Source organism: Coregonus clupeaformis, chromosome 20, assembly GCF_020615455.1.
Source record: "Coregonus clupeaformis isolate EN_2021a chromosome 20, ASM2061545v1, whole genome shotgun sequence".
Lineage (NCBI taxonomy): Eukaryota > Metazoa > Chordata > Actinopteri > Salmoniformes > Salmonidae > Coregonus > Coregonus clupeaformis.
Genome location: NC_059211.1, coordinates 19,960,667 through 19,983,532, shown reverse-complemented (window position 1 = coordinate 19,983,532; position 22,866 = coordinate 19,960,667). Strand labels below are relative to the sequence as shown.

The window sequence follows — 22,866 nt, the reverse complement described above, 5'->3', positions numbered from 1 at the left end:
AAAAAATGCAACCTTTATTTTTTATTTGTTTTCATAAATTACTTATTGCCTATTCTTGTTGGCACAATAAAAGTGGCCGTTGATAAAAAAAAAAAAAGTATATATATTTTTAATCAACGAATGAAATTGCAATGTGTTGAAATGCGGGCTTTCATTTTTGAAGATTTTTATCATTATCACAAGAAAGTGACGTTATCATTTGTGCTGCTGGCGGAATAGTACTCTGCGAGAAAAAGGAAGAAGAGTAGCTAGCTAGCAGCTAGTAGTCAGCTCGCGAAGCCAGCCAGTAGACTTGAAAAGGATGTACAATTCAACGTATTTTACTACAAGCCAGGTTTTAATATTCGGGTACGATAGCAATAGCAAACAGGTACACCACCTTGCAGATAAATAACTCTGCGGTATGCTCCTGTTTTTGACCAATGTTAGCTAATTTAATAGCATATTTTTACTGCTTGATTCTGAACGACAACGTCCTTAGCCTGTTGTTAGCTAACAGTAGCTAACGTTCGCTGAAGGTATTTGGTTGGCCAGTCTTGATTTAATCAAGAAGGGAACTACAAAAGCGGCTTTTTAAATTATCTGTCAGTTGTATGCGAGAAATACAATAAGGAAGGAGTTATCTTAGACAATGAGAAAAACAACTGAACAAGGTAAGATAATTTATTATGTTAATCTAGTTACAGTGCTTGTTCTGAACACAAGTTTGTCAATGAACTAATCAATGAAATATGGGAAGCAGACCTTAGACAATTGTTGTGCCGTATCCAAATCATTTGGTGTAGGAGTTTTAGTGAACAAAGTATCTCTAGTCATCTTTAGTGATGATAACAAACATTTCACTGCAGTCCATTGATTTCTATAATTCAAGTTACCTTAATGTCTACTTCCTCTCCCAAATAGATAAACGTAGCTATCATGTAAATCATTGAGAACTTGAAACGGCCTCTGTGATTTTCTTCTTGCACTGACGAATTGTTTGATACATTGTTGCATTGGCTACTTGACATAACAAGTGCTCTACCCACTGACTGTATGGGTGATTTCAATACTGGCACTTTGGAAAGACCAACATCACACTTGAATGCTGAACAGTCCTAGAATGTTGAGTTTTGATTCTCATTCCATTGTTGTCCAAAAAAAGCAGCCAGACAAGTTGGTTGTGAACTAAACAATACCCAGTGCTCTTGCTCATTGTCTGAGCTTACACATATAGAAGTGTAGTCGACCTACGTTTTATGGCACAGATGACACAAGTTTCCCACGGGGGGCCAGTATGAAAATGTATGCACTCACTAACTGTAAGTCGCTCTGGATAAGAGCGTCTGCTAAAATGACTAAAATAAAGAAATAAAATACATATTGGAGCATAAAAGAGTGGGTGAGGCAAGCTTCAAAGTTAGAGGACTCTCTCCTCTGTAATTCAGTCCCACGTCCTTTCACCTCCACCCAACCACATGCTGCCAAAATCCTCCACAGCACTGTAGCTACATGACTAATGTATGACCTGTGGAAAAACGTAATCACAAACTGAAGAGACCAAGTAGGAACAAGGTCATTCCATGTCATTTCAGGAAGCCATGACACCCATTATCTCAGATTACAGAAATTAATTCAGAACAGTTAGAAACAGATAAGATAAGCATTCTGGAAACATTATTTAGTTGAAATATAATTTGATCTCTGAGAAATTAAGCTAATTGATTGCACCCATATTGGCCATTTAATTTATAGGATTCATATAATTTCGAATAAATAGTACCTAACACATGATTTGGACCAAACTTTTTTCTAATGAGTAAGACTTGAGGAATCCAAAGAAATTGTCAAAAGCCACCCACGGAACCCCCACACCCCACGCCAAACCCACCCCTACAACAAGTATACAGTATCAGTTCTCTTTGTCTGACAAGTAGGCTAGTATAGAGCTGCGGCTTGGAGTATTGTTTCTTCATCCTATGTAATGTATTTTCAGTGAATTAGGTGATATTTTTTATCCCCTGTCCAGAGAAATGTGTCATTGAACTTGTTAGGGTTATGTTAAAGGGATAATTCACCCAAATTACAAAATTGCGTATTGGTTTCCTTACCCTGTAAGCAGTTTATGGACAAGGTATGACAGCAACCCATGCTTTGGTTTTGTTTACCTGGCCACTGTTTCAAATGCTAACCTTTTAGCATTTGTGGCACAAATCCAATGCATGGGGGGGATTCTTAATAAAACCCCACCTGGAACAGCACCATTTAGTGGTCAGAACCTGGTAATATCAGGATGTAGGATGGGACATAAACCCAACAACTTCAATTACTAATTTCTCTGGACAGGGGAAAAAAACCATCACCAAATTCACTGAAAATACATTACATAGCATGAAGAAACAATACTCCGAGCCACAGCTCTATACTACTTGTCAAACATAGAGAACTGATACTATATACTCGTTGTTGGGGTTGGATTGGCATGGGATGTGAGGGGTCTGTTGGTGGCTTTTGACCATTTCTTTGGATTCCTCATGTCTAACTCATTGTTAGAAAACGTTTAGTCCAAATTGGATGTTAGGTACTATATTTATTGGATATTATAAGAATCCTATACATTTGAAATGGCTCAGTGATCAAATTCAATTCAACAAGATAATGTTGCTGAAATACTAATCTCATCTGTTTCTAACAACAGAAACAATTTCAGAACAATCTGAGATGGTGGGTGTCGAAATCCTCTTTCTTGTGCTTTTTTAGGTGGAAGGAACCAACAGTGAAATTAGGTGTAGGTTTAGCTGAAAAGTCTGTCATTCTTGAGCTTGCTATTTGGTGTTATTCCAGTTGCAGTGTCTAATGTGCAAGTCATTTCCTCCTGATGAAATAATGTATTTACACTTCCCTCTCTTAAGCTGCTCTGTTTGCCATATGTGTCTGCATTTAGTGGGCCTTACAGCTTCAACTTCTTTGTTGAGAGATTCCTGTGCTCAACAAGATACAGCGACCATTTCAGCTCCTAACTCTGATTTGTAAACATGATTGGGGAACAGGAAACATATCTAATAAATAGAGACTTTGTTTCATAGCTGACTCAAATGCCTTGGAATGTTAAAGACATGAAATATGAAAGACAGGGTTTCATTTTAATCATTTGCTTCTGGATGCACTGCAGAAAGCGCACTGGATCCACAAAAAGGCTTTTTGTTGTCTTAAGAAAAGGGCCATATGGCCTTTGGCTCATACCCCATTGCCCAACTGTAGTCAAGCTACTGGGGTTGGTAAAGTGGGAGGGGTAAAGCTCAGGGTGACGTTCCATTTTTAGGAGTCAGGAGTTCTAATTGGCCTAAACATCCTGGCGGATGCAGTTGAGTGGAACTAAGGGTGGAAAGATAATCAACGTAATTTCTCAGATATCAGCCAGAGATGTCTTGATATTCACTCCATATTTACACTTTGATAAAGGAATGCTTTGATACCATAATTTGACAAGCAGAAGTCTATTCTCCCTGGTAGTAGGCTAATGTGATACAAGATATTTGCTCCGTATCTCAGTACATAGGCTAACTTAACAGAAATCAACACTTGTGTTGATTTCATCCACAACCCTTTTTCCTATTCGCATAGGCAACATTGCTTTTGCATAAGCAACTCCACAGATGGAAAGCTATTTTCAGAAAAGTCTCATCAGTTTGATCAATTCACCAAAACTAAACCATGTAGGTCTGGCAGCCTAATACAGGAACTGTTGTTGTTCCCAGTTCTATGTCTTATCAAGCACACAGCATGTTACTTCGAGTTACACAACCACATTTAATTTTTACACTGTTTTATTGTAGGTTAGTTCCTAGGCCCTACATTTCTTCATCTCATACTATAACCTTTATGAATGATGTCAAATCACGGTGTTCATTTTGAATAGCCTTATTCATGAAGTTAGGGCATTAGGCTACTGTACACTGAGTGTACAAAACATTAAGAACACCTGCTCTTTCCATGACAGACTGACCAGGTGAATCCAGGTGAAAGCTATGATCCCTTATTGATGTCACTTGTTAAATCCACTTCAATCAGGGTAAATGAAGGAGAGGAGACAGGTTAAAGAAGGATTTTTAAGCCTTGAGATAATTGAGACATGGATTGTGTATGTGTGCCATTCAGAGCCAACTGTGGGAAGCATTGAAGTCAACATGGGCCAGCATCCCTGTGGAACGCTTTAGATTCCTTGTAGAGTCCATGCCCCAATTAATTGAGTCTGTTCTGAGGGGGAGGGACGCGCACGCAACTCAATATTAGGATGGGGTTCCTAATGTTTGGTATACTCTGTGTATGTCAGAGGCTTGAGTGTAAGCCGTTGACTGTAGGGTGTAGGCCTATTGTGGTTTCATGTTTTTAAAGGGGGGGGTACTTTTATTTTTGATGATGACTCTCGGAAGTGATGTAGATGCATGGGTAAGTTTAGTGAAGAGATGAGTGTGAAAGCTGCCTGGGAACCGTCTCTGGCTATCTTATCTCCCAAGGTGTCGGTCTGAGTTTCTCGAGTAACTTGGAAAGTCACACATTTTTCCACATAAGCATTGATGACTCATGGCTAGACACGGCTACTTTGTGAAATTAGGTCAGAGAAAGTATACTGAACAAAAATATAAATGTAACATGTAAAGTGTTGGTCCCATGTTTCATGAGCTGAAATAAAAGATCCCAGAAATGTTCCATACGCACAGAAAGCTTATTTCTTTAAAATGTTGTGCACAAATTTGTTTACATCCCTGTTAGTGAGCATTTCTCCTTTGCCAAGATAATCCATCCACCTGACAGGTGTGGCATATCAAGAAGCTGATTAAACAGCATGATCATTACACAGGTGCAACTTGTGCTGGGGACAATAAAAGGCCACTCTAAAATGTGTAGTTGTCACACAACACAATGCCACAGATATCTCAAGTTTTGAGGGAGCGTGCAATTGGCATGCTGACTGCCGGACTGTTCACCAGAGCTGTTGCCAGAGTATTGAATGTTCATTTCTCTACCATAAGCCGCCTCCAACGTCGTTTTAGAGAATTTGGCAGTAAGTCCAACCGGCCTCACAATTCAATAGGCCCTAATCTATGGATTTCACATGACTGGGCAGGGGCGCAGCCATGAGGGGGCCTGGGATGGCATAGGCCCACCCACCAGAATGGTTTCAATCTATGAAGTCACATTTAAAAAGTGAATTTGTATCATGCATAGGATAGGCCTACTTTAATATATACTGAACAAAAATATAAATGCAACATGCAACAATTTCAATGATTTTACTGCGTTACAGTTCATATAAGGAAATCAGTCAATTGAAATAAATAAATTAGGCCCTGATCAATGGATTTCACATGACTGGGCAGGGGCACAGCCATGGGGGGGCCTGGGATGGCATTGGCCCACCCACTGGGGAGCCAGGCCCACCCATGGCTGCGCCCCTGCCCAGTCATGTGAAATCCATAGATCAGGGCCTCATTTATTTATTTCAATAGACTGATTTCCCTTCAAATGTGACTTCATAGATTGAAACCATTCTGGTTTAATAGGCATCCATGGTTGGACTTGGAGTGTGGAGCAGGATGTGTAGCCCAGTGCTGGCAGTGCAGTGTGCTCTGTAACAAACCCTGAACAGTCCCTCTGCTCTTCCAGGGTCAGATTTTCTTTATCCTGCAAATGGTAAAGGATAGGATTTGGGGTTCGGTAATCTGATCCTAGATCTGTGGTGTTCTCTTGTTAGAAACACTAATGAGTCCCCAAGCTCCCCCGGTCTGTTTATATGCTGCCTGGTCTACCTGTGGAAAGTAGTCAAAGCCATCTGCCTTCGCATGATACTATAAAACAGAGGCTCAGCAGTTATTCAGTGGCATTGAAATTATTTTAGAACATGAAAGGACTAATACTCAAACAATTGCAGGATTCGAGACTGCGACCAAAACACTAGACCCTTTGACATGGCAGTGCGACATCAATTTAAAATTGTCAGTGAATTTTGTTTTCATTGGTCATGTTCGTTTTTAGTTAACAATTAGATTTTTAAAATGTTTTATCAAGATTTATTCAAACAGCGATGGGTATGCAAACCAGGTATCAAAAAGTTTGTTCTGAAGTCTTAGTTGAATCTTTGCAATGCGCAATTCAGTCATCATGCACTGTTTGAATGAACATTTCTAAAGGCTTTCCCAAAAAAACTTCCCAATTTAAATGTTGACTGCTAAGTAGGCCTACCTGGCAGAATGATATCATGATGATTTGTATCAATCGTGGGGCATTTGTTTTGCGAACTCTGCCATCACACTGTCCATTGTACAGTACAAAAACACTGCTAGCCAAACACAACAGTCTCTTGTAGGGCGCGCAATTGAATTAAAGGGCAACTACACCCTCCACATTGGGGGGGATTGTTCCCAGACCTCAAAAGTGGTCTTCTGATGTCGTTGTTGTGGGGGAAAAAAATATTCTATACAAAAGTGTGATTTTGAGCGTGAACCTGAAAAAACTAGGAAAACTCGGAAACCTGGAACAATAATTGGCATAGGCCTTCAGATCCTCAAAGTTATACAGCTGCGCCATTGACAGCATCTTGACTGGCTGCATTACCGCTTCGTATGGCAACTGCTTGACATCCGACCGCAAGTCGCTACAGAGGGTAGTGCGTACGACGCAGTACATCACTAGGGCCGACTCCCTGCCATCCAGGACCTCTATACAGGCGGTGTCAGAGTAAGGCCCTAAAAATTATCAGACTCCAGCCACCCAAGTCATAGACTGTTCTCTCTGCTACCGCATGGCAAGAGGTACTGATGCACCACATCTGGAACCAACAGAACCCTGAACAGCTTCTACCCCCAAGCCATAAGACTGCTAAATAGTTAACCAAACAGCTACCCGGACTATCTGCATTGACCCCCCCCTCCCCTCTTTGGACTAACTCTTCTGACTAATCACATACGCTGCTGCTACTGCTACTGCTTATTATCTATCCTGTTGCCTAGTCACTTTACCCCTACCCATATGTACAGTGCCTTCAGAAAGTATTCATAACGGTGGACTTAATTCCGCATTTTGTTGTTACTGCCTGAATTCAAAATTGATTGAATTGACTTTTTTTCACCCATCTACACACAATACCCCACAATGACAAAGTGAAAACATGTTTTTAGAGATGTTTGTTGAAAATGAAATACAGAAATATCTCATTAACAATACTTTGTTGAAGCACCTTTGGCAGCGATTACACAAATAATTGTGTATGGAGGGTAGGTCATTATAGGCTATAGGCTACTTGCTCAGCCCGCAAATTAAAGATAACATTTAAGTGATGCTTGCGTTATCCGCTTTCCAGGTCCAGTATTCTTTTCATTCGGGCCAGTAGCTTTCAGATGGCACTGGCAAATTTACCTGAATGTTAAGCCCTGCAAGGGCATGCTAATTTAAAAGATGGCTAGTCATTATTAGCCTGGTTCTGTATGGAATGCAGGTACATTATGGGACACAGGTCAGGTCATTATCGTCGCACAGCGTATATAAATTGGTGCGACCAACTCATGAGCTGGTGCCACCAGTGGAAAAAGTTAGTTTAGATCCCTGACTTGGAGAGGAGCTGCTGCCTTGAAATGACACAGTTCTGTAAGAGAAATAGGCTAGGCCAAGTTGACTTTACTTTGAAATAACATCTAAGGGAACTATTGTTAAATCACTACAGAAATGAGAATGAATTAGCCTTAAGTTACTGCGATAACATTGCTGAGGACATTTCTTGGCATGAAGGTCATGGACACGTAGAGGCCTGTCTTTGTGTGTTTCAGGGAGGCTGTTTTCTGCCTCTGTCTCCTGTTGAAGAATACTGGGATGGGCTGGGAGGGAGGAGTGATCCTTTGTTAGTGTAGTTTACCTTTCATCAGTTTACTCACCAAGTAACTCATTCACTGTCCATAGGCTAGTCTTCATAAAAGTTGACGACAAGTTGTCATTATGTAGGCATTTTACAGTAATGCACTCCTATAAGAATAACATCTGTCCCAATTTAGATTTTCATTCATTCCAAGTAATGTTACAGTATAGGTGTTAGTTTGTACCAGCATGATTTTAACACTGTAAGCCGTTGGTTCTTATAAGCTCAGCAGGGTGCCCTGAACTGGTCATTTCTGAAAAGCCTGTCCAATGTAGGCTAGAATATGGAGTTGTCCTTGCAGGTGTTGAGGCCATGGACCAGTTCCTCTGTGCCTCTGTCCGTGATTGGCTGGGGCTTTGGTCAGAGCAGGCCTCTAATCCAGAGGAGCCCTGCCTGCAGTAGTTTGACAGGAATGCTCCTGGGTGTGTCGTTTTGTGGGGAGAGGGAAGAAAAAGAGCTTTGAATTCTGCAGTGAGCGGCTAACCGAGCTATGTTGTGCGGATTTGGCGATGACGTGTGTTTTGGTACTTAAACGTATGGAAAACGCTTAAGATGGAGACTGAGAACTTGGATGGCACTCCACAATCCTGCTGGCAACTCTGATCTCTCAATGTGGGCAATCTGAGTTAATTGCGAGTTTATAAATAGCTGCAATTACAGTGTATAAGTGAAAAAGCCAGACTGTCAATTTGAAGGCATATATTTGTTTCGGGCTGTTGTTGTGCTTAGTCTTCATTCAGGCCACCACAGCCATCATAAAATAACATATACAAAGTAAAACATAATGAAGTCATGATGCTGAATGATCAAAGACTAAACCAAAGACTAACCATGCGTTTAGCTGGAGATTTAGTGTAGCCTAATGTTCATCCACAAAATGCAACAACTTTCTAGCACAGAATGACATGAAAAGTGTGTGCTGTCAGTTATGGACAGATGACGGCATTTAAAAGCCACTTGTCACCTCATGCACGTCAAAAGAGCTATCCCAGAAGATGGCGTAGGCTTAGACAACGTCATAATATGCACTTTCAAAGACCACATCACAGGTTTAGGGGCAGGCCCTTTAGACATTTTCCCTGGTTGTCATGCCCAGACAGGGAGGGAGGTACCCAAACAGGTACTGGTAGTGTTTTTAAATATTTGTTCCTGTAGACTAGACCTTTCCCAATCATAAATAATGAACAGTAAAATGAGTATCCCAGGTCAAGTAAGAGCCTATTGGACCATGGCGCTACACCTCTACACCCCCTCAGTACTGGTTCGGTCCCTGAGCTTAGCTCTCTCAGGATGAGCGCTGTCTGGCCGTGTGTGCGTGGTGTGGACAGGATGACTGGTTGTTTGCCCTGGTGAGAATAAATAAACTCCCCCTCCATCCTCTGTGGTCAGTGAGCCAGGCCCAGAGACATGACAAGCACTCCCCTGCACCAGACCCAGTCCTAGCATCCACCCTAAACCTGGCTGCTCCAGAATCACAATGATCAGTCAAGCCACCCTGCTTTCTCCCTTTCCTCTGACCAGCAGTACAGGTCCTGGGTGTGTTTTGCTTTTCTGTTTAGAAGATTAGCCTGATACTGAAGCTTCATCAACTTTAGAAGTGCTGCGGGGAGCTACTGTAATATCATGTCCATGGCTGAGTTACTTGAATTGGTTGTGATGTGAAAAGTCACAAGTCTATATGAAGTGAAGTGAATTCCCCCACTGCTCCTCATGATGAAAATGAATATCAGTGTCCCTCTCCAGTGCGATAGTTCCAAGGTTCCTCTGGAGACCAAGGCCCAGTAAACAAACCCTTGTAAATAAACACTGCATACTTAAGAGAGGAGAACACGGTGAGAGAAAATAACATATTTAACATTAAGTAATTTAGCAGACGCTCTTATCCAGAGCGACTTACAAATTGGTGCATTCAACTTAGGATAGCCAGTGGGACAACCACCACTGGGGGAGGGGGGTTGTAGAAGGATTACTGTTATAATATTCCAGGTATTCCTTAAAGAGGTACGGTTTCAAGTGTCTCCGGAAGGTGGTCAGTGACTCTGCTGTCCTGGCGTCGTGGGGGAGCTTGTTCCACCATTGGGGTGCCAGAGCAGCGAATAGCTTTGACTGGGCTGAGCGGGAACTGTGCTTCCGTAGAGGTAGGGGGACTAGCAGGCCAGAGGTGGATGAAGGTAGTGCCCTCGTTTGGGTGTAGGGTCTGATCAGAGCCTGAAGGTAAGGAGGTGCCGTTCCCTTCACAGCTCCGTAGGCAAGCACCATGGTCTTGTAGTAGATGCGAGCTTCAACTGGAAGCCAGTGGAGTGTGCGGAGGAGCGGGGTGACATGAGAGAACTTGTGAAGGTTGAACACCAGACGGGCTGCAGCGTTCTGGATAAGTTGTAGGGGTTTAATGGCACAGGCAGGGAGCCCAGCCAACAGCGAGTTTCAGTAATCCAGACGGGAGATGACAAGTGCCTGGATTAGGACCTGTGCTCGTACTCTGCGAATGTTGTAGAGCATGAACCTACAGGATCGGGTCACCGCTTTGATGTTAACGGAGAACGACAGGGTGTTGTCCAGGGTCACGCCAAGGTTCTTTGCACTCTGGGAGGAGGACACAATAGAGTTCCTCGGAGGAAGAGCTGCTCTGTCTTGCCGAGGTTCAGCTTGAGGTGGTGATCCGACATCCACACTGATATGTCTGCCAGACATGCAGAGATGCGATTTGCCACCTGGTTATCAGAAGGGGGAAAGGAGAAAATGTATTGTGACGTCTGCGTAGCAATGATAGGAGAGACCATGTGAGGATATGACAGAGCCAAGTGACTTGGTGTATAGAGAGAATAGGAGAGGGCCTAGAACTGAGCCCTGGGGGACACCAGTGGTGAGAGCATGTGGTGCGGAGACAGATTCTCGCCACGCCACCTGGTAGGAGCGACCTGTCAGGTAGGACGCAATCCAAGAGTGAGCAGCGCCGGAGATGCCCAACTCGGAGAGGGTGGAGAGGAGGATCTGATGGTTCACAGTATCAAAGGCAGCAGATAGGTCTAGAAGGATAAGAGCAGAGGAGAGAGAGTTAGCTTTAGCAGTGCGGAGATCCTCCGTGACACAGAGAAGAGCAGTCTTAGTTGAATGACCAGTCTTGAAACCTGACTGGTTTGGATCAAGAAGGTCATTCTGAGAGAGAGAGCAGGAGAGTTGGCTAGAGAGTTTTGGAGAGAAAAGAAAGAAGGGATACTGTTCTGTAGTTGTTGACATCAGAGGGATCGAGTGTTGGTTTTTTGAGAAGGGGTGCAACTCTCGCTCTCTTGAAGACGGAAGGGACATAGCCAGCGGTCAAGGATGAGTTGATGAGCGAGGTGAAGAGACCCGTTCATAATGGAGCGCCCACCCACCATTTTGACTTGAAGTTTAACGACACAGAGGATGGCCGCAAAGGAGGGAAAATTGAGAAAAACAAGAAAAATCAGCCAGGCGAGGCAGTAATGGTGACGAACGATTCCCACTGAATGTGCCAGCTAGTCCAGCAGCGGCAACGGCAGTCAGTGTGACTGAACTGAACTCGGTATTTGTCCCAGGCTGCAGCACCACTACTATGGTGAGTGATGGGTGGGAAAGAACAGAAGACCTTGGCTCAGTGTTTAGTATTGCCCGGCTTCACCTGGTTGCGTTTGCTTTTGGTCTATTTTTACCTTTCAAGTCTGTCTGTTCACGGCTGAATGTCTCCATATGTATGTTATGTTTGTATAGAATGATTCTATGTCTGGTTGCATGGTAATATAACAGACATTCTAGGGTCAATATGGAAGTGGCACTGTCGGCAGGCCTTGGCTGTAGGCCTAGACCACACATTTTATGGAAAGGGGCAACATTGTGGTTTTGAGATGGCATTTTAGTTAAGCAAAATCAAGTTCATCCTTTGAACTGAGTCACCAAAACAATGTGCCTAAAGCCATTCAGATCATAGTTTGTCAGTAAAGTGACAATCTATGGATTTTCAAGGTTAGAAAGGAGTTATCCTTCCTAAGGTGGTTATCGTCACATCTTAGTGCAGGAATCCGACAGGGCACCCAAACATCACCGGGGGTACGCCACAGTGAAGACTGCTCCAGTACCCTATAGGAGGAGATTACACAAGCCCTCCTTAGTAACAGACAAGCTCCTTATATCAACATGCTGTTATATGTCCCTGTGTTTTATGGCAATCCCAGTTGAACACATGGTTTAGTCTGATGGGGTGTGGTCAGGGTTTAATACCTGACCTTAAGCTCCTGTCTCCAGAGCATTGTCTACTAGAAATTGGAGGGAGCTGAGAGGGAGGTAGCATGGGAGGGCTTAGCTAGGGGGGAGGGCAGAGTTAGTGGCTATTCTGGTGCCACAATGGAGTCATGTGTTTGGGAAGTGTTTTTAGAGCAGTGGCCCACATGAGCGCTCCCGCACAATATCCCCTCTGTCTGCCTCCTTGCCTCAACTTCCCCTTCAACTCTTCATGATTTCTGCCACTCGACGCGCACAGCTGCTCCCTCCACGCCTCCCCCACCTTCTTGCCCCACGTCTTGAGAGCAAGAATGTCCCCCCGGCTCGCCTCTGTGCTCAGGCTTGTTCAGGAGGGATTCAACATTACAGAATGTACAGACATGTTTCGATGGGATGTAGAATGAACAGTTTTCAGCTCTAGAGGCCTCTAACTGGAAATAGTCTGCTTGATGGTTTATATTTCACTCTTCATAATTCTGCTACCCGCTGACTAAACCCCCACCAGTTCTTAGCAGTTTTCCAGGGCAAAAAGCATAGGCACTCTCCGGGGTGGTCCATCACCACCTGCCAGGATGGCATGAGCCGTGGAATACTCTGGATTTCCTTATTGGAAACATGTAACGTTTCATGTGGACGCATTGAGTTTTGTGTTTCGGCTCATCAGCCTGATTTGAAGGCACATTTCCCCTTTAACGCCACCATCACTGCCATCCCCATCCATTCAAGCTGCCTTCTGGGTGAAATAATCGTCTGCTGGGAAGCTCCTCTGTTGTCATGCATGCAGGTCCTCTGGATTGAATGTTTTGCATGTGATTAAACCTCATGTTGTTCTGCTGCAGGCCATGTGGTGTGGTTTATAGATGGGTTAGCTGACAACGTCACAAGTGATTTTTTATTTTTTATTTTTTTATTTCACCTTTATTTAACCAGGTAAGCCAGTTGAGAACAGGTTCTCATTTACAACTGCGACCTGGCCAAGATAAAGCATAGTAGTGCAATAAAACAACAACACAGAGTTACATATGGGGTAAAAAACATAAAGTCAGAAATACAACAGAAAATATATATACAGTGTGTGCAAATGTAGCAAGTTATGGAGGTAAGGCAATAAATAGGCTATAGTGCAGAATAATTACAATAGTATTAACACTGGAATGCTAGATGTGCAAGAGATTATGTGCAAATAGAGATACTGGGGTGCAAATGAGCAAAATAAATAACAATATAGGGATGAGGTAGTTGGGTGGGCTAATTTCAGATGGGCTGTGTACAGGTGCAGTGATCGGTAAGGTGCTCTGACAACTGATGCTTAAAGTTATTGAGGGAGATAAGAGTCTCCAGCTTCAGAGATTTTTTGCAATTCGTTCCAGTCATTGGCAGCAGAGAACTGGAAGGAATGGCGGCCAAAGGAGGTGTTGGCTTTGGGAATGACCAGTGAGATATACCTGCTGGAGCGCAGACTACGGGTGGGTGCTGCTATGGTGACCAATGAGCTAAGATAAGGCGGGGATTTGCCTAGCAGTGATTTATAGATGGCCTGGAGCCAGTGGGTTTGACGACGAACATGTAGTGAGGACCAGCCAACAAGAGCGTACAGGTCACAGTGGTGGGTAGTGTATGGGGCTTTGGAGACAAAACGGATGGCACTGTGATAGACTACATCCAATTTGCTGAGTAGAGTGTTGGAGGCTATTTTGTAAATGACATCGCTCGAAGTCAAGGATCGGTAGGATAGTCAGTTTTACGAGGGCATGTTTGGCAGCATGAGTGAAGGAGGCTTTGTTGCGAAATAGGAAGCCGATTCTAGATTTAACTTTGGATTGGAGATTCTTTATGTGAGTCTGGAAGTTGAGTTTACAGTCTAACCAGACACCTAGGTATTTGTAGTTGTCCACATACTCCAGGTCAGACCCGTCGAGAGTGGTGATTCTAGTCGGGTGGGCGGGTGCCAGCAGCGTTCGATTGAAAAGCATGCATTTAGTTTTACTAGTGTTTAAGAGCAGTTGGAGGCTACTGAAGGATTGTTGTATGGCATTGAAGCTCGTTTGGAGGTTTGTTAACACAGTGTCCAATGAAGGGCCAGATGTATACAAAATGGTGTCGTCTGCGTAGAGGTGGATCTGAGAGTCACCAGCAGCAAGAGCGACATCATTGATATACACGGAGAAAAGTGTCGGCCCAAGAATTGAACCCTGTGGCACCCCCATAGAGACTGCCATAGGTCCAGACAACAGGCCCTCCGATTTGACACACTGAACTCTATCTGAGAAGTAGTTGGTGAACCAGGCGAGGCAGTCATTTGAGAAACCAAGGCTATTTAGTCTGCCAATAAGAATGCGGTGGTTGACAGAGTCGAAAGCCTTGGCCAGGTCGATGAAGACGGCTGCACAGTACTGTCTATTATCAATCGCGGTTATAATATCGTTTAGGACCTTGAGCGTGGCTGAAGTGCACCCGTGACCAGCTCGGAAACCGGATTGCATAGCGGAGAAGGTACGGTGGTATTCGAAATGGTCAATTATCTGTTTGTTAACTTGGCTTTCGAATACTTTCGAAAGGCAGGGCAGGATGGATATAGGTCTGTAGCAATTTGGATCTAGAGTGTCACCCCCCTTTGAAGAGGGGGGATGACCGCGGCAGCTTTCAATCTCTGGGGATCTCAGACGTTATGAAAGAGAGGTTGAACAGACTAGTAATAGGGGTAGCGACAATTTCGGCGGCTAGTTTTAGAAAGAAAGGGTCCAGATTGTCTAGCCCAGCTGATTTGTAGGGGTCCAGATTTTGCAGCGCTTTCAAAACATCAGCTGTCTGAATTTGTGTGAAGGAGAAGGGGGGGGGGTAATGGGCAAGTTGCAGCAGAGGGTGCAGAGTTGGTGGCCGGGTTAGTGGTAGCCAGATGGAAAGCATGGCCAGCTGTAGCAAAATGCTTGTTGAAATTCTCGATTATTGTAGATTTATCGGTGGTGATAGTGTTTCCTAGCCTCAGTGCAGTGGGCAGCTGGGAGGAAGTGCTCTTATTCTCCATGGACTTTAGTGTCCCAAAACTTTTTGGAGTTAGTGCTACAGGATGCAAATTTCTGTTTGAAAAAGTTAGCCTTTGCTTTCCTGACTGCTTGTGTATATTGGTTCCTAACTTCCCTGAAAAGTTGCATATCGCGGGGGCTATTTGATGCTAATGCTGTACGCCACAGGATGTTTTTGTGCTGGTCAAGGGCAGTCAAGTCTGAGGAGAACCAGGGGCTATATCGGTTCTTAGTTCTGTATTTTTGAATGGGGCATGTTTATTTAAGATTGAGAGGAAATTACTTTTAAGGAACAACCAGGCATCCTCTACTGACGGAATGAGATCTATATCCATCCAGGATACCTGGGCCAGGTCAATTAGGAAGGCCTCCTCGCTAAAGTGTTTTAGGGAGCGTTTGACAGTGATGAGGGGTGGTCGTTTGACCGCGGACCCGTTACGGACGCAGGCAATAAGGCAGTGATCGCTGAGATCCTGGTTGAAGACAGCTGAGGTGTATTTAGAGGGTATGTTAGTCAGGATGATATCTATGAGGGTACCCATGTTTACGGATTTAGGGTTGTACCTGGTAGGTTCGTTGATAATTTGCGTGAGGTTGAGGGCATCTAGCTTGGATTGTAGGATGGCTGGGGTATTAAGCATATCCCAATTTAGGTCACCAAGCAGTACAAACTCTGAGGATAAATGGGGGGCAATCAATTCACATATGGTGTCCAGGGCACAGCTGGGGGCTGAGGGGGGTCTGTAGCAAGCGGCAACAGTGAGAGACTTATTTCTGGAAAGGTGGATTTTTAGAAGTAGAAGCTCAAACTGTTTGGGCACAGACCTGGATAGTATGATAGAGCTCTGCAGGCTATCTCTACAGTAGATTGCAACTCCACCCCCTTTGGCAGTTCTATCTAGACGGAAAATGTTATAGTTGGGGATGGAAGTTTCAGAATTTTTGGTGGCCTTCCTGAGCCAGGATTCAGACACTGCTAGAACATCAGGGTTGGCAGAGTGTGCTAACGCAGTGAATAACTCAAACTTAGGAAGTAGACTTCTGATATTTATGTGCAAGAAACCAAGACTTTTGCGATTACAGAAGTCATCAAATGATAGCGCCTGGGGAGTAGGAGTGATACTGAGGACTGCAGGGCCTGGGTTAGCCTCTACATCACCAGAGGAACAGAGGAGGACTAGAATAAGGATACGGCTAAAGGCTTTAAGAACTGGTCTTCTAGTGCGTTGGGTACATAGAATAAAGTGGGCAGATTTCCGGGTGTTATAGAAAAGATTCAGGGCATTATGTACAGACAAGGATATGGAAGGATATGAGTAAAGTGGAGGTAACCCTAAGCGTTGGGTAACAATGAAAGAGATAGCATCGCTAGAGTCATCAATTGAGTCGGTCTCCGCGTGTATAGGGGGAGGTGCAAAGGAGCTATCTAATGCAGGTTTAGCTAGGCTGGGGGGTCTACAGTGATATAGTACAATTAGAAATAACCGAAACAACAATAAACTAACCATGTTTGGGCTGAGGCTAAACATAAACAGGATGTAGTACCGTAAAAAGGAACAGTCCAGCAGATATCAGCTGTATAGCTGAGTTATAAGGTCCGGTGGTGAAGCACTAGTAAGAGGCTCAGTAGTGTGTGTGACCTCCACGTGCCTGCATGACCTCCCTACAACGCCTGGGCATGCTCCTGATGAGGTGGCGGATGGTCTCCTGAGGGATCTCCTCCCAGACCTGGACTAAAGCATCCCCCAACTCCTGGACAGTCTGTGGTGCAACGTGGCGTTGGTGGATGGAGCGAGACATGATGTCCCAGATGTGCTCAATTGGATTCAGGTCTGGGGAACGGGCGGGCCAGTCCATAGCATCAATGCCTTCCTCTTGCAGGAACTGCTGACACGATATTGAACTGCTGACCGGTATTAATGCACGGACCGGTTAGGGTTTTTACTTGTTACCTTCTATAATGGTATTTGCATGTTTGGTTTGTTAAATGTGATATGCCGTGTACATAGCGTTCATTTTTATAGTCTGCACCGCTACTTGTCATCTCTCTCTGCTCTCTCTCCATGCCGCTTTCCACACAGACCTAGCCCCACCCCCTGTCACTCAAGGACCGCATTTGTTGTTGCTTGACCAGGAGACACTTGTGTTCAGTCTGCATGGTCAATGCAGCACATGCAACAATGTTAATTTACATTTTAGTCATTTAGCAGACGCTCTTATCCAGAGCGACTTACATGAGCAATTAGGTTTAAGTGCCTTGCTCAAGGGCACATCGACAGATTTTTCACCTAGTCGGCTCGGGGATTAGAACCAGCGACCTTTCGGTTACTGGCACTACGCTCTTAATCACTAAGCTACCTGCCGCCTGACAACGATGTTTCCACTTTGCTTCTTATATAAATCCACAAGCGTTCTATATAGGGATGTTAACCGTTAATCGGTTAGCTGCCGAAAATACATTTGACCGGTCATGCTTATCGGTCTATAGGTTCATTTGCTTAATTTAGTGGAATTAAATTGGCACAGCATACAGAGCCTAGTTTGAGGAGCAGAATATCTTATCGCCTGTCAGACAGCAAGAGAGTAGCTCCTTACTTGAGTGAAATGTGCTTTTGTAAGCCCAGTCATTGTGCAACAAATAACAATTCTAAATGCAATCACATGTTAACTTTGATGGCCACGATTAAAAGGAGCTATTTTTATTTCTCAACTTGTAATTAAAGTGCGCCTCCCATTTGCTATGGCTATAGTCAACAGTAGGCAGGCTATCAGCGCGTCACCCACCACTTTGCATTGTGAGCTTGAGGCAGGAATTGTCTGAAAGCTTTACTTCAAATGAGGCATGTCTTACCTTGTTTCAAAGTAGCCTTATGAAAATCCATCCATAGAAACGTGGAGGCAATTATTTGATAAAGACTTCCTGATGCCATTAACCAGCATTTCTCTCCTGTTTTATTGGTTTTCATATCAACTTTCTTTCATTGTCCAGAAGCCGAAGGCACAATCCAAGTCATATTAGCAACCCATCCTAGTTGTTGTTATAGATTCCCCCTCTTTCTAAATTTCTAACAGAGATTTTCATCGCTGTCACAACTGCTCGCATTAGGTTTAGAACTGTGTGATCCAGTGACTTGCATTTTGGCAAATGTTTGAAAATGACTTTTTATTAGCTGCTTCATTACAGGAGTTGCATGTTCCATAATAGGCTATAGCATTTTGACTGTAAGACGATAGGCTTGCTATTGTTGCATGTTTTCATTAAGCTATTAATTTAAAATGTCCGGTCATTGTATGCATGCATAGTATCCGAGAGGAAGAGGCGAAGCGAGAGCTTTCACTCTCGCCAAAATCTGTCCAAAACATTTACATTTACATTTTAGTCATTTAGCAGACGCTCTTATCCAGAGCGACTTACAGGAGCAATTAGGGTTAAGTGCCTTGCTCAAGGGCACATTTACGTCATTTAGCAGACAAGCCCAATGCATTTCTATGTCGCCTGCCTTGGGACGACTACCATTGTTAAGGCGGAGAAATGAGCATCTCGTCATTATATACAGATCTCTGATAGTATTTTCTGTTGGTCACGTCATTTTACTGTTTGGAATTTTTGTGACTGTTTGTTAATCGGTTAATGACGGTCAGTTAGTCGGCAGCAAAATTGACAAATTTGCATTCCTAGTTCTATAATTACACTATTTGTGCTTCTTACATCTGCAAACGGCTAGTTTGTCTTTTCTTAAGAAGTTTTAGCTAAATCGTGCTAGTCGCTAATCGCTAGTAGCTGGCTAGCTAGCTAATAAATGTACGGAGTCAGAGCAAACGTAGCTAGCTATACAGCCTGATACCAGTGATGGTGTAGGCCTAAATCAGCATGTTTGTGCAACATTATCTTCTAAATCAAAGAGGAACAGGTGAAGCCTGAAAATGTTGGCTACATGGAAAAAACATTTAATGTAGCCAAAGATTATAGGGTCCCCTAGGAAACACTGACAAACACTTTGGTTCCTACCCTGTCACAATAACTCCTCCCCTGGAATTTCATTTGTTGTCATGTCAAACAACACTGTATTCAAAGTGCCCACTATTATTAATATTTTAACTATAGAATGAGAATAAACATTCTATTTCCATAATTCCAAGTGTTTTGATCTAAATCGCAAGTGAAATCGCAATTGCAACATTTGGTTAAAAATAAAGCCTAGATTTGTTGTCCCTGCATACTCACCAGACATGTCACCCATTGAGCATGTTTTGGATGCTCTGGATTGACGTGTATGACAGCGTGTTCCAGTTCCCGACAATATCCAGCAACCTCGCACAGCCATTGAAGAGGAGTGGGACAACATTCCACGGGCCACAATCAACAGCCTGATCAACTCTATGTGAAGGAGATGTGTCGTGCTGCATGATGCAAATGGTGGTCACACCAGATACTGACTGGTTTTCTGATCCTCGCCCCTACTTTTTTTTAAAGGTATCTGTGGCCAACAGATGCATATCTGTATTCCCAGTCATGTGACATCCATAGATTACGGCCGAATGAATTTATTTCAATTGACGGATTTCCATAGATGAACTGTAACTCAGTAAATCTTTAGAAATTGTTGCATGTTGCGTTTATACAAAAACAAAAAACAACAACATTTTATTCATTTGACAACCCTGTTTTGTAAGCTTTTAAATTATATAAATCTCAACCGTTTATATTTTCCAGCGAGGAAGACATGTTATGGTGGGGTATACAAAATGGGTCAACTTTGAGCACCTTTTATCTCTTGAATGATTTGGCATTCAGGTCCAAAAAGTCACTTTCTGAGCACTTCTACAATGGGGAAATACACTGCTCAAAAAAATAAAGGGAACACTTAAACAACACAATGTAACTCCAAGTCAATCACACTTCTGTGAAATCAAACTGTCCACTTAGGAAGCAACACTGATTGACAATACATTTCACATGCTGTTGTGCAAATGGAATAGACAACAGGTGGAAATTATAGGCAATTAGCAAGACACCTCCAATAAAGGACTGGTTTTGCAGGTGGTGACGACAGACCACTTCTCAGTTCCTATGCTTCCTGGCTGATGTTTTGGTCACTTTTGAATGCTGGCGGTGCTTTCACTCTAGTGGTAGCATGAGACGGAGTCTACAACCCACACAAGTGGCTCAGGTAGTGCAGCTCATCCAGGGTGGCACATCAATGCGAGCTGTGGCAAGAAGGTTTGCTGTGTCTATCAGCGTAGTGTCCAGAGCATGGAGGCGCTACCAGGAGACAGGCCAGTACATCAGGAGACGTGGAGGAGGCCGTAGGAGGGCAACAACCCAGCAGCAGGACTGCTACCTCCGCCTTTGTGCAAGGAGGAGCAGGAGGAGCACTGCCAGGGCCCTGCAAAATGACCTCCAGCAGGCCACAAATGTGCATGTCTGCTCAAACGGTCAGAAACAGACTCCATGAGGGTGGTATGAGGGCCCGACGTCCACAGGTGGGGGTTGTGCTTACAGCCCAACACCGTGCAGGACGTTTGGCATTTGCCAGAGAACACCAAGATTGGCAAATTCGCCACTGGCGCCCTGTGCTCTTCACAGATTAAAGCAGGTTCACACTGAGCACGTGACAGAGTCTGGAGACGCCGTGGAGAATGTTCTGCTGCCTGCAACATCCTCCAGCATGACCGGTTTGGCGGTGGGTCAGTCATGGTGTGGGGTGGCATTTCTTTGGGGGGCCGCACAGCCCTCCATGTGCTCGCCAGAGGTAGCCTGACTGCCATTAGGTACCGAGATGAGATCCTCAGACCCCTTGTGAGACCATATGCTGGTGCGGTTGGCCCTGGGTTCCTCCTAATGCAAGACAATGCTAGACCTCATGTGGCTGGAGTGTGTCAGCAGTTCCTGCAAGAGGAAGGCATTGATGCTATGGACTGGCCCGCCCATTCCCCAGACCTGAATCCAATTGAGCACATTTTATTTTTTAAATTTAATTTAATCACATCTGGGACATCATGTCTCGCTCCATCCACCAACGCCACGTTGCACCACAGACTGTCCAGGAGTTGGGGGATGCTTTAGTCCAGGTCTGGGAGGAGATCCCTCAGGAGACCATCCGCCACCTCATCAGGAGCATGCCCAGGCATTGTAGGGAGGTCATACAGGCACGTGGAGGCCACACACACTACTGAGCCTCATTTTGACTTGTTTTAAGGACATTACATCAAAGTTGGATCAGCCTGTAGTGTGGTTTTCCACTTTAATTTTGAGGGTGACTCCAAATCCAGACCTCCATGGGTTGATACATTTGATTTCCATTGATAATTTTTGTGTGATTTTGTTGTCAGCACATTCAACTATGTAAAGAAAAAAGTATTTAATAAGATTATTTCATTCATTCAGATCTAGGATGTGTTATTTTAGTGTTCCCTTAATTTTTTTGAGCAGTGTATGTATTGAAGGTTTCTTTCATATAAAAAGGGGTGCTGTCAAAGTTATTGGAAAGGGCACTAAAAGAGTGGAAGGATTTGGTTGGTTGACTGGGAGAAGGTAAAAACAAGTAGGCTAGGCCTATACAGTAGGCATATTTTATAGGGGGATTATGCTATCATGACCGTGATGAAAATAAGTGCCATGAAATCGGCCTAAAAATATAATATGTTTTATTGTCACATACACTGGGTTAGGTGCAGTGAAATGTGTTGTTTTACAGGGTCATCCATAGTAGTATGGCGCCCCTGGTGCAAATTAGGGTGAAGTGCCTTGCTCAAGGGCACATCACCAGATTTTTCACCTTGTCTGCTCGGGTATTCAAACCAGCGACCTTTCGGTTACTGGCCCAACACTCAAACTGGCTACCTACCGCCCCTGCTAGGCTACCTGCCTCCCCTAGCCTACTTCAAAAGGAGAAAAGGTTGGTTTAAAGCCAAGAAGAGGAGACCGACCATGTCGTGTTCTTTCCTGGTGTGTCGACACACTATGAGCTGTGGCCTGGCCTAGCACTCTCCTCACAGCTCCTCTCGGCTCTTCTCCTGGCGCTGACACCCTTTGCAGGGGAAATTCAGTAACTTCGCATCTGGACTGCGTTACTGGAGCAGTGCCACATGTGAGGCTGTGGGGGGGCAGAGCTCAGGAGCTCGAGCCAGGCCTGTCGGATTACCAACCCGCTGTGTAAATTACACAAAGGGTTTTATTGAGCCCAGCTAAAATTGGTGTTGAATTCCATGAGGAACAGAGGTAGAGGTTCGATGTACAGTCTCATCCCAGGGTCATGATCCAGTTACATATTTTGCAAACATACTCCCTGCTGCTGCATGCTTGCCAAACAGCCTTTTGCGTGACCTGGAAAGACCTTGTATGAATACAGAGTTAGGTCTATACCTGCCTTCAAGGAATGTGAGATGGTGGCGGCAGCCGGCTATTTGTTTATCTATTGACCACTTTTTGCAGTACCTAATCAATACAGTGCAGTCTGCTGACCATCGTTAGTGCTCTTCCATTTGGTTCTGATAGGCTGTTCCAGAGGTTATTGAAAGGATGTCTGGCTGGCTCATTGTGCTTCTTTCCCTTGTTTGTCAGCTTACTTTATAACGAATATTTTACAAAATGTATATTTTACATTTGACATTTGAGTAATTTAGCAGACACTTTTATCCAGAGCGACTTACAATTAGTGCATTCATCTTCAGACAGCTGGGTGAGACAACCACATCAGTCTTAGCAAGTACATTTTC

General features: G+C 44.0%; 1 protein-coding gene across 8 annotated transcripts in view; it reads left to right on the top strand.

Moving 5' to 3' along the window:
- Positions 1-269: 269 nt before the first annotated feature.
- The window catches only part of LOC121533629 (unconventional myosin-IXb), a 108,567-nt gene continuing 85,970 nt past the window's right edge, over positions 270-22,866 (top strand). For all 8 annotated transcript variants that reach the window (XM_041839745.2, XM_045205369.1, XM_045205370.1 and 5 more), the window contains exon 1: positions 270-653. The gene's annotated coding sequence lies outside the window, so the exon portion shown is untranslated. The remainder of the gene's footprint in view (positions 654-22,866) is intronic.